This window comes from Argentina anserina, chromosome 4, assembly GCF_933775445.1.
Source record: "Argentina anserina chromosome 4, drPotAnse1.1, whole genome shotgun sequence".
Taxonomy (NCBI): domain Eukaryota; kingdom Viridiplantae; phylum Streptophyta; class Magnoliopsida; order Rosales; family Rosaceae; genus Argentina; species Argentina anserina.
The window spans coordinates 3,650,593-3,659,402 of NC_065875.1; positions in this window are offsets into that span (position 1 = coordinate 3,650,593).

Below are 8,810 nucleotides of genomic sequence, written 5' to 3' on the forward strand. Positions count from 1 at the left end.
GCCTAAACACCTGGATCTCTTTCTAGGAATCCGAGATATTGTTCGCCTGCATAGATTCCTGGTTTTCACCACCACATCCAGATGAAAAGTCTTTACCTGCTCTTCAAATTCAATCAGTGGTCCAGGGACTTGGTCATCGCTGGAGAAAACGATGACGGTGACTTGTTGAGCCATCGGGGATGAGGGAGATCTGTGAGAGAGGGATTGATGGAGTTCGCGAGAGAGCAACTGAGGGTTTTTCTCTTTAAAATATTAGCTCAAAATATATTTAACAAAACAAGAGAGCAAGCTGAGGGTATTTCTAATCTTTGTAGGGGTGTATAACTGTATATGCAGTTTTATTTTTGTTTTTTGTTTACACAACTACTGTGGCGAACGAAATGATAAAAAGTTAAAAGCGCGCGTGATCTCCACTCGATCCAATTTCTAGGGTTCGTCGTCGATGGCGGAGACGATTCACTCAGCAGACGACATGAACGACTCACCGATTCAGATTCCGGAGGCCCCCGCCCCGACCCCACCACTTTGACATTACCCCCGCCCCCTCTCCTCTCAAGGCAAGCTGATGTCCCACGACATCGCAAGGGGATTGAGCGTTGATTTGGGAGCTGACTAGTCGAGTACTCTGTCTCACAATGCATAGTTTATGTAAGGTAATCTTTATTGCTTTTTTTTTTTTTGCTACTAATCTTGGGTTTTTTTCCTGTAGTATGATTCATTATCCTTATGGTTTCTTTGGAGGTTCTATATATTTATCCCTTTTCTTAACCAGCTATCTGGTCGTACTATATGCTTCAGAATGATCTTATCATTCATATTAATATTTGAGTGCATGGTTGAATGAGTGAGGCTCCATTCTGAGAATTATACATTTGACTAGGAACTCATAGAAACAAACAACACAACAACCTGCCTAAACGCCTGGATTTCCTTCTAGGAATCTGAGGTATTGTTTGTCTGGATCCTGGTTTTCACTTTTCACCACCACATCCGGATCAAAAGTCTTCACCCACTCTTCGAACTCAATCAGTGGTCCGGGGACGGTGACTTGTTGAGCCATCGCGGATAAGGAAGATCTGTGAGAGAGGGATTGATGGAGTTCGCGAGAGAGCGACTGCAGGTTTTTCTCTTAAACAAAATTAGCTCAATATATATTTAATAAAATGGATACGGTTTTATTGGTTTTCCACCCAAATCAATTTGATTTGATCAGTTTTTGGCTTAAATCGGTTTTTGCCCGGGCCTACTAGCAAAATCCTATTAATACTTACGCTAGTCAGAACTGGACACATGCAAGCCATGAACCGATCAAACATTGACGTAGAGTCTCACATCACATAATCGATGTGTTTTAGAGAAGATTAATGAAAAATATACAAAGACATTTGGGCATGTCCCCCCCCCCCCCCCCCCCCCAGATCAAACTTGACCTCAAGCACTATACGGGTTCGATTGGTTTGGGACGGGATGAGATTTAGCCCGTACCGATATTAATGGTTTGGAATCGTAAATTTCAAGGGTTGGTACCAAAATCATACCACTACAAATTAGTTCAGGACGAGTTCAGTAAATTAGCAATCTAAATTTGCACTTTTGCATGTACGTTCATCTATTTGCAATTAACTAATGTAAATTAGCATGGTAAACCTACAAACGTGTAAATGAAGAAAGTGCATTAATTCGAAAAATTCCGTATGGATCATACACATACCAAACTGACCCGCTTGGAAGTTTTCGGTATAAATTTTGCATAAGAGGGAGAAATTTTACTTATTCATCTTGACCTATTAGAATTCGGCTCGGTATGTTTGGTTTCAACCAATTTTTTGATATCATATCTCAACCCTAAAGTGTTCTGTTACCCGTTGTGTAGCTACTATAGTGTTATTTCCCTTGTTTTTAAAATATTTACCTTTGACACCTTTACCCACTCCCAATCCATTTAAACTAACAGATTCTGTTAGTTGCTAAATTACAAATTTTTCCTTGTTTTTTGTTTTTTGTTTTTTGTTTTAGGAAAATACTGAGGGTTGACGAGTGCTCGATTACTCGACATCAATATTTAACCCTGAACACATCATAGTAGTATAAAGCAAGAGGGTATCGTTCACAAACCGGGGATCCAGCCAGGGCTTAGGATCACAGTACTTACACGAATTCATAAAGGTTTTAAGGTTTGATATAGATTTTGGATTGAGTCATAAAAACAGTAAATAAAACCTAAGCTAATATATACATGTGATCAACCAACCAACACATAAACAATCACCAAAACATCTCATACAAAGAAAATCGAACCAAGCTCTATGTCTTTCTTCTAGCATCATGCCGAGACCATATATTGAACAACTAAGGTTGGATCATGCAATCTAAGTTCCAAATCAGTAACCTATATGCATAGACACTTAACACATTCAAGTCTTGCCACTCGGCTTCATTGAAATATAACATGTTCATCTTACCACATAATCCCAAAGTCATGCATATCGAATTCATTAAGTATGTCACCTACTTAACCCCCAATCATGCAATTTCGAAAATCATATAGAAAAGAATAAACATATTCATAGCATAAGTCTTTAATCCAACAACCTAAATATCATGCTACAATCGTACACATAACACTTAGAAATCAAAATTGATCAAGAACAAGGTTCGGCAGAAACCAAAAACAGAAATTCCATAAAACCAAAACATAATTTCGAATCCTTTACATAAGTTGAATCAAGTAGCTATTTCATAGACAAAATTGAAACAAGATTACTCTACACAAATCGCAACTCATCCAAGAACAAGAATAAAACCAAAAACCGAATTGAAATAAAGAGAGAATCATGGTTACACTTTATCAATCAATCGATCCTACAAGGTGTAGCCAAGACTTCTATGGATGAAACCTCTTCTCAATCGTGCTTCAAGGCTATAGATAAAGGTGGAGAATGGTGGAATCGGTTTTAGGATTTCTTGGAAGGATGAATGATGAATTCGGCAGAGCTATGGTTGTGTTTGTGTATAGGGCTGATGATGTTGCTGAATGGAGAGGCCGGCCTCTATATATAGAGGTGTAGGAAGCCTTCTTGCCGTGCCATAAGGAGATAGAATCCAATTGGGAAACTGAAATCCTCTTTGTTATGGATTTGATTTATGTACTCCATATCCAACTTGATGTAGGAAACCAAGTCCAATAGGGAGATCACTTTAAGGGCTGTACGGCAATCTCTTGGTCCAACTAGAAGTAGCTAGGCCGGCCTCCTCTTCTCCTTGTTCAACTCGAATATGATTTCCTTGTTCAACTAGGAATGCAACTCGGCAACTCTCCTTTCTTTCCAAATATGATTTGTCTTTCCTGAAAAGAAATCGTCGATTAAGAAATAGGAAAGAATGAAAATAGGAAAGTAGAGTCCTAGTCGAGTAAGGAATCCTAGCTCAATAAGGATTTCTAACACTTAGCACAATTTCATCATCAAATCATCCAAATTCGAAATAGCTCTACCTAAAACATACATATGACACATATGAACCTAAAACAACTAAATAAGAAGTAACAAAGCATAAGAATAGGGCATATAATCATTAAGAACGTCACACTTTGTGCTCCTATCAACAACCCCACACTTAGACTTTGCTAGTCCCTTAGCAAACACTAAAAAGGGAAATCAAAACATAAACGAAATCAATACACTAAAGCTATCGACACAACATTCTAATGCCTTCAACATTTTGTCTCAGAGATCTTCAAACTCATAGCATCAAGAATAACACGCAATCGAAATAGATAAGATGAATTCAATGGTTAATAAACATGAAATTTCGTTTAACAAGTAAGACATGGCAGAAACAAAGGTGATTTTAAGCTCGACATGTTCAAACAAGTTCAAATTCAACTCACATAGGATATGCACTCCAAATCTTTTCTCTCAAGAACATGGCATATGCTTAAAAGCTTTTCACACACAAGAGTTATGAACATAGTGAAAATCGAAAACCTCATGAAAGATACCAATCATATGCACAAATGAACCCAAACCATATGCTTACTTATGAAACAAACTCCACAAATCAAGAGCTACTCATTTTAAGAATCATGTGGATCTTTTAGAAAATGGTAGGCTAGGCTCGGCATGGATATATTTTCAAGGTAAAAGGAATCACAAAGGTCATCCTCAAGACTTAGCAGAGCAAAACATCCACCTTATGTCGCCATACTCCATAAAAACAAGGGTCAAATATCATCATGTTGGACCCATTCTTCCCTTTAAACATTGTGAAAACGAACAAAGGCTGAGTATAACATTATTGAGCCTTCAACAAATACATCACAACTCCAAATTCACATAAACAAGTATGTATGCCGAGATCATCATTCAAATTTTTTCCTCTTTTCTTGCCGTGCATCATGAATCTTTTCTTTATTTTTCACACGGCATCAATACATTTTTCTTTATTTTCATACTCTTTTCACGGCATAACATACATACAATAGCATAACCCCACACTTGAATCAAATCATCACTCCATATTAACATCCAAAAATCGGCTCTGCCAAGCCTCACAGACAAGGTAGAGATATAACTATACTAAGCAAGGATATAACATGTTGGTAATGAAAGAAAAGGCTTAACGTAGGCTCAAAGGGGTTAACACTAAGGTGTCCCAAGCAGGGCTCAAATAAGGATACGGCTTTTTGGCTTTAAGTGGTGGAAATCCTAAAAAGATCCAACAATCCTTTTCAAAATCAGAGTATATTATGATACAAAGCTTCGAAAGTTTCACAAAGTAAGTTCTAGCATTCTCTAGTTCATTGCAATTCTATGGCATATGAATTGATCAAAATAGATGTAATGAGGTTATAATGCCAAGAAACGATAGAGTAAACTCTCCAAAGAAAGACACATATATATGGCTCGAATCTCACATAGGTTACATGAATTCAAACAAGTAAGGAACATGCTCATTCTGTACCTAAGTTTCAAATTCCTCATCTACTACATGTTCGTACAAAATCTACACATCGATTAACCATCAAATAACAATGAAGTTCATTCCAATATCATGATCATCTATCAACCATAAATTCAAAGATCAACTCATCCTAGACAGTCAAAGGCATACCTAGGACTCAAAACAAAAACAAAACAACTAAACAACTTCAAAAATCGAAAAACAGAACCAAAATGACACTAAAATTTCGAAAATCAAAACACAAAATTGAAACACATAAGCATCAAACACTAGAATTCAACGAATGATGAATACCCCACCCCACACTTAAAACTTACATTGCCCTCAATGTACAATATGATAAGCAACGAAATTTAGAAAGAGATAAGGGATAAGAAAATGCAAACACTCGTTGATGGCTCCTTCTTTGGCTTAAGTTTAGAGTCTATAGCCTAGACTATCTCCAAAGCATCACTCGCTTGCCGTAGGATCAAGGAGAGACGTCTCCTCCACATTGTGTTCCACGAAATTGTCATAGTACGGCTTCAAGCGATGTCCATTGACCGTGAATTCCTTTCCATGCACCATGCTTTTGATCTGAATAGCACCAGAAGGAAAAACATTAGTAACAACAAACGGTCCAAGCCACCTAGAACGGAGCTTGCCCGGAAACAATCTAAGTCGAGAATTAAACAAAAGAACTTTCTGCCCAACGACAAAGTGTTTCTTCCTAATCATGCGGTCATGGAATGTCTTAGTCTTCTCCTTGTAAACCATTGCCGAATCATAGGCCTCATTCCTAATCTCTTCGAGCTCATGCAATTGCAACTTCCTATGTAATCCGGCCTCATCAATATCCATGTTAAAATTCTTCACAGCCCACCATGCACGATGTTCAAGCTCCACGGGAAGATGGCACGCCTTGCCATAGACTAGTCGAAATGGTGACATGCCTAGGGGAGTCTTGTATGCCGTCCTATAGGCCCAAAGAGCATCATCCAATCGTTGAGACCAATCCTTGCGTGATGGTCCAACAGACTTCTCTAAAATTCTCTTGATCTCACGATTAGATAGCTCTACTTGTCCACTTGTTTGAGGGTGATAAGGCGTAGCAACCTTATGCTTAATTCCATACTTCTTCAACAACGCCTCAATGGTCCGGTTGCAAAAGTGAGATCCTCCATCACTAATGATAACTCTCGGCATACCAAACCTAGAGAAAATGTTAGAACGAAGGAAATCTGCAACAACTCGAGAATCATTAGTCCGGGTGGCCTTTGCTTCCACCCATTTCGAAACATAGTCAACACAAACGAGTATGTATAAGAAACCATTGGAGCTAGGGAAAGGTTCCATGAAATCAATACCCCAACAATCAAAATTTTCAACATAGATAATCGGTGTCATAGGCATTTGATCTCTAGATCCTAAGTTTCCCATATGTTGGCACCTATCACAAGTCATGCAAAAATGATATGCATCTTTGAAAATTGTAGGCCAAAAGAAACCACATTCGAGCACCTTAAGAGCAGTCCTACGTGAACCAAAATGTCCTCCACAAGATTCAGAATGGCAAAATGTAAGTATAGAATGATGTTCATGTTCAGGGACACACCTCCTAATGATTTGATCAACACAATGTTTCCACAAGTATGGTTCATCCCAAACATAATACTTAGCTAATGCCTTGAGTCTATTCTTTTGTGCATGCGATAAAGTATCCGGAAATTGCTTAGAAACAAGATAATTGACAATATCTGCATACCATGGCTCACTTACCTCAACTCGAAAGAGTTGCTCATCCGGAAAGCTCTCTTGGATGGCCAAGGGCTCGGCATCTCTTACCAAACGACTCAAGTGATCCGCCACAACATTGTCACTTCCCTTCTTGTCCTTGATCTCGAGATCAAATTCTTGGAGTAGAAGAATCCATCGAATCAATCTCGGTTTGGCATCCTTCTTTGTCATTAAATACTTCAAAGCTGCATGGTCAGTGTAAACAATAACTTTAGATTGAAGTAAGTAAGAACGAAACTTATCTAGAGCAAAGATCACGGCAAGAAGTTCTTTTTCAGTTGTGGTGTAGTTTTGTTGAGCATCATTGAGCGTTCGTGAGGCATAGTAGATGGCGTAGGGCTGCTTGTCCTTCCTTTGCCCTAGCACGGCTCCAACTGCATAGTCGGAGGCATCACACATCAACTCAAATGGCAAGGACCAATCCGGCGGTGCCATGATTGGTGCTGAAGTTAGGAGCTTCTTCAAGGTCTCGAATGCATGCTTGCAATCATCATCAAAGTGGAATGGGACGTCCTTTTGAAGCAATGAACTCATTGGTCTCGCAATCTTGGAAAAATCCTTGATAAACCTACGATAGAAACCTGCATGTCCAAGAAACGATCGAACATCCCTCACACTTGTGGGGAGGGGTAAGTGACGCACAAGATCTATTTTAGACTTATCAACCTCAATTCCTCTAGATGAAACAATATGACCTAAGACAATACCTTGCGTGACCATAAAGTGACATTTTTCCCAATTCAAAACCAAGTTAGTTTCTTCACAACGTTTGAGCACAAGTTCAACATTTTCTAAACAAGTTTCGAAATCTTCACCATAGACAGAAAAATCATCCATGAAAACTTCAATTTTAGAACCAATATACTCGGAGAAAATGTGATACATACAACGTTGAAACGTACCTGGGGCGTTGCATAAACCAAAAGGCATGCGACGATAGGCAAACGTACCAAAAGGGCATGTGAATGTAGTCTTCTCTTGATCTTCTTCCGCAACACTTATTTGGTTGTATCCACTATATCCATCAAGGAAACAATAGAAAGAGTGACCAGCTAACCTTTCAAGCATTTGATCAATGAATGGCAATGGCATGTGATCCTTCCTTGTTGTCGCATTGAGCTTCCTATAGTCAATACATACCCTATGTCCGATCACTGTCCTTTGAGGCACCAACTCGTTGTCCTTGTTCTTCACCACCGTGATGCCTGACTTCTTTGACACAACTTGAATAGGTGAGATCCACCTACTATCCGAGATGGGGTAGATCACGCCACAATCGTGCAACTTAGTGATTTCATCCTTTACAACTTGCATCATTGGTGGATGAAGGCGTCTCTGACCTTCCTTAGTTGGTTTGGCGCCATCTTCTAGCAATATTCGATGCACACACATGGTAGGGCTGATCCCTTTGATGTCGGCTATGGTCCATCCTATTGCCGTCTTGTGTCTCTTCAACACTTCAATCAATCTCTCTTCTTGCTCCTCATTTAGTCAGATGAAATGATCATGGGCAATGTATCCTCTTCTCCTAGAAACGCATACTTCAAGTGGTCCGGAAGAACCTTAAGATCAAGCTTTGGAGCTTGCACCACAGAAGGAAGATTCTTGTTAGTAGTTAAGAGAATTGGACTAGGAGAGACAAAGCTTACCTCACGTGCAACCTCAAGAGAGGTCACGTTCTCCAGAGTGAAGGATGGCACGGCATTGTTTGCTTCTAACTCCGAAATGTTAGAACCATCACTTGTAAATCCGGCCCCTTGGGCAATGGTGAGTGCCAACTCGTCATTTGTCAAGGTATCAAGATAGTTATCTGCAAGGGAATCAAGAATGTCAACTGAAAAACAATCACTTAATTCCGAAAGAGGATACCTCATAGCTTCAAAGATGTTGAAGCTAATCACTTCACCATCAAACTCAAAGGTGAGTGATCCACTAAAGACATCGATTTTGGTTCTTGCGGTCCTCATGAAGGGGCGGCCTAACAAGATAGGAACCTCCTTGTCATCTGCCTCCGTTGGCTCCATGTCTATGACATAGAAGTCGGCAGGAAAGATCAAGCTCGAAACCTGCAC